The 4,367-nt window shown below is 37.8% G+C and overlaps 1 long non-coding RNA gene across 1 annotated transcript; it reads left to right on the top strand.

Moving 5' to 3' along the window:
• Nucleotides 1–851: 851 nt before the first annotated feature.
• On the top strand, nucleotides 852–2,533 carry LOC116541704. Its single transcript, XR_004264904.1, has 2 exons — nucleotides 852–972; nucleotides 1,282–2,533. It is a non-coding gene; the product is annotated as an uncharacterized LOC116541704 (long non-coding RNA).
• Nucleotides 2,534–4,367: the final 1,834 nt, after the last annotated feature.

The raw sequence follows: 4,367 nt of genomic DNA, 5'->3' as shown, positions 1-4,367 counted from the left end.
GGCATTTGGCATGAGTTGGGACTGATAGCCTTTCCTCTTAATAGAAACGATAGAAATTTTTAGGCCAAATATTTACCACCAAATATGGAAATCTTTCTACAACTGCTTCATTCAATCTTCCTTCCCCTTTTAAATAAGGGATAAGGTATCATGTTTCCTATGTAGGATCTTTCTCTACTTGTGTCCTGAAACCAGCAGACTGCCATAGGCCTGGGCTATTGCTTGTCTCTTCTCTCCTTTATCTTGTTTGATCCATCCTTCTCTACCAGCTGTACTCTTACCACCCTTTACATGAGTTTCATTTGTTCACATTGAAAATAATGGACACTTTTAAATTCTCATAGTCATACGCACACCAAGATTTTATTGTATTAGTGAAAACAGTGCTAGACAAATCGAACATATTAGTGAATGTCAGTTGTTATTTTCTACTTTGTTGCTTCAACAAGAAACCTGGGTGACATTCTTAAAATCTCCGACTCCCTAACATCCTCCCATTTACATCCAATTAATCATAAAATTTTAGTAATTTTTCTGACTGAAGATTGCTAAAATCTACTCTTGTACCACCATTGGCATTACTGCAACCTTGATCTCATGTTTGAGCTGAACATAACCCCACCAACTAATTTTACTAGTCTATTCCTGCCCCTTCCTAGCCCTTTTCTATACTACAGCCTAAACTGTTATGAACAACAATTTTGATCATGTAGCCATTATTCACAAAGCCCATTAATGTCTCACTCACTAGGGCTAGTGGAGGGTTGAGCTCTTCCAATATGCAGACAAAGAGAAGAGAGACACTGGAAGCCACTGTTGCTGATCTGATGTACTATTCCTCCAGAGAGAGAAGTAAAGAAAGCATCTGATTTGATCCATAATTTCAGCATAAGTTTTCTTAGATCTGAGGAGGAAAACCTGTCTTATTATTTTTTGATTATTTTTTCCAGGAAGTTTAGAAACTCTGGATGGGTGGCTCACGCCTGTAATCAGCACTTTGGGAGGCCGACGTGGGTGGATCACGAGGTAAAGAGATCAAGACCATCCTGGTCAACATGGTGAAACCCCGTCTCTACTAAAAATATAAAAAATCAGCTGGGCATGGTGGCGCGTGCCTGTAATCCCAGCTACTCAGGAGGCTGAGGCAGGAGAATTGTCTGAACCCAGGAAGCGGAGGTTGCAATGAGCCGAGATCGCGCCATTGCACTCCAGCCTGGGTAACAAGAGCGAAACTCCGTCTCTGGAAAAAAAAAAAAAAAAAAAAAAAGAAACTCTGGATAGGAGCTTGGAATAATTATGGGAAGTCAAAATAGAAACAGTCAGATAATCAGGTGGAAGGATGTGGTCTAGGGAAATAAGAAAGTTAAAGGTTAATTATGTTATCTTTTTTCAATATTCTTGCTCAATGATAGGGATTGCCATTGTCACTGTGGAGAAAAATTGAAAGCCTGATTTCTAATTTTTATTTGGTTACATGCTTGTATTGTGGAAAAAAAAAAAAAAAGCAGAAGTAAAAAAGGTTTTTCAGCTGAGAATTTTAGCTAGAGCTTTATGTCCACTCAAGAGAAATACTTCAGAATAAAATAGGCCAAAGTGTTTGACTTCCTGGCATACATTTTTAACAATTAAATTGGGCTACCTTAACAAGCCATTTCAAAGACATTTTCTGTTTGAAGCAGCCTGGCCCCTTAGTGTGAGAGGATGTAGCTTGATTATCTGTCAGTAAACCAGGAAAAGACTTTCAGGTGGTCTTACTTGGATGGAAAACCTGGCTCTGGGAGAGAGAAAATGCTTTGGGGCTAAGAGGCAAAGGCATGGGACAAAGCCAGGAGAAGGAAATTTAGAGCATACAATGAACTGGAAAAAACTCAAACAAGGTGCAGCGGGAAAGTACTGATGACATTATTTATTCTGGGAACACTGACCCCTTCTCTGGGTGAAAGACTGAACCCACTCACCTCATCAAAACAAGCCAAGATTGTGTGCTTCTCAGGGAAATGTCAGACTAAAGGTACACTAACTAAACCCCTTTTATTATGAAAGTTTTGAATATTTTCTGTAGCACCTGGTTTTCGAAAGCAGAATCTAGAGAAGAGATTCTGAGACATTATCAAAGAAAAATTGAACTTTATGGTGTTAAACAGGCAAAGAAGACTTTAATCAAAGCCCTAGCAATAAGCAAGACTGAACTCAACTCTCCTGGAACAAAAAGGAAAACGGTTCTTTAAGCACTGGGGTGAGCTGGTGGAAAGTACTGAAGGATGAAACCTAGGAGATAGGAGCACTCCCACCTTTAAAGGCTACATTTAACAGGATGGCTCCAGGCTCTTGAGAAAGACCTTTCTGGGTTGTAAAAGTGACTTTTTAAAAGACTTACTTCTCAAAGGGGAAGAGAAAAAATTTGTAACTGACAGTTTTTCTGGAAAAAAAAAAAAAAAAAAGAAAAGAAAAAGTGCTCTAAGAAGAAAAGGGAGGTCAGGGAAAGAAGCCTGCATTTTAGTGAAGCTGAATGGAATGCTTAGGACTTCTTTGCCAACACAGATTACAACTAAGCTGATGTGTTTAAGACGACAGTGAGATTGAAGATCCAAATCATTGCTTCTCTACTAGTAACAGAAAAGTCTTCAATAATATGTATAATGTGTAATATAAAATATAATAAATGATAAATAATATGAATAACTGGCTTAAACAATAAAAGGAATATATTGGTTCATGTAACTGAAATTTCCAGATAAAGTTTATGAATGATTTAATCCACACTGAAGAAGTTTCTTTTTTAAAAGAGTGTTTTAATTTTAATTTTATTTAATATTTCCATAAGTTATTGGAGTACAGGTGATATTTTGTTACATGTTAAGTTTTTAAATGGTGATTTGTGTGATTCTGGTGCAATTATCACCCAAGCAGTATACCCTGCACCGTATTTTTGGTTTTTTATCCCTCACCTGCCTCCCACCATCCCCCTTAAGTCCCCACAGTCCATTATATAATTCTTATACCTTGGTGTCCTCATAGCTTAACTCCCACACATCAGTGAGAACATACCATGTTTGGTTTTCCATTCCTGAGTTACTTCACTTAGAATAGTAGTCTCGAGTCTCATCCAGGTCACTGTAAATGCTGTTAATTGATTCCTTTTTATAGCTGAGTAGTATTCTATCCTATATACATACCACAGTTTTGTATCTACTCATTGATTGATGGGTATTTGGGTTGGTTCCACGATTTTGCAATTGTGAATTGTGCTGCTATATACATGTGTTTGCAGGTATCTTTTTTGTATAATGACTCCTTTTCCTTTGGGTAGATACCCACTAGGGGCATTGCTGGATCAAATGGTAGCTCTACATTTAGTTCTTTAAGAAGTCTCCATACTGTTTTTTATAGTGGCTGTACTAGTTTACATTTCCACCAGCAGTGTAGACGTGTTTCCTTATCACTGCATCCATGCCAATGTCTACTGTTTTTAAATTTTTTCATTATGACCATTCTTGCAAGAGTAAGGTGATATAGCATTGTGGTTTTGGTTTGTATTTCCCTGATCATTAGTAATATCATATGTTTGTTGGCCATTTGTATATCTTATTTTGAGAATTGTCTGTTCATGTTTTTAGCTCACTTTTTGATGGGATTGTTTGTTTTTTTCTTACTGATTTGTTTGAGTTCATTGAAGATTCTGGATATTAGTCCTTTGTCAGATGTATAGATTGTGAAGGTTTTCTCCCATTGTATGGGCTGTCTTTTTACTCTGCTGACTGCTCCTTTTGCATATAAAAGCTCTTTACTTTAATTACGTCCAAACTATTTGTCTTTGTTTTTATTGCATTTGGTTTTGGGTTCTTGGTCATGAAATGCTTGCCTAAGCCAACGTCTAGAAGGGTTTTTTCAATGTTATCTTCTAGAATTTTTGTAGTTTTAAGTCCTTAAGCCACCTTGAGTTGATTGGTTTTTTTTTTTTTTTTTTTTTTTTTTTTTTTGAGACTAATTCTCTCTCTGTTTCTAGGCTGGAATGCAGTGGCACAATCCTGGCTCACTGCCACCTCCACCTCCTGGTTCAAGCGATTCTCCTGCCTCAGCCTCCTGAGTAGCTGGGACTACAGGTGTGTACCACCATACCCAGCTAATTTTTGTATTTTTATTTTTTTAGTAGAGATGGGGTTTCACCATGTTGACCAGGATGATCTTGATCTCTTGATCTCGTGATCCGCCCACCTTGGCCTCACAAAGTGCTGGGATTACAGGCATGAGCCACCACATACAGCCTTTGAGTTGATTTTTATGTAAGGTGAGAGATGAGGATCCAGTTTCATTCTCCTACATTTGGCTAGCCAATTATCCCAGCACCATTTGTTGAAAAGGGTGTC

Source organism: Sapajus apella, unplaced genomic scaffold (assembly GCF_009761245.1).
Source record: "Sapajus apella isolate SASKATOON/1434 unplaced genomic scaffold, GSC_monkey_1.0 scaffold154, whole genome shotgun sequence".
NCBI classification, from domain to species: Eukaryota; Metazoa; Chordata; class Mammalia; order Primates; family Cebidae; genus Sapajus; species Sapajus apella.
The sequence above is the reverse complement of the archived record's forward strand: the minus strand, read 5'-3'. Positions and strand labels throughout refer to the sequence as shown.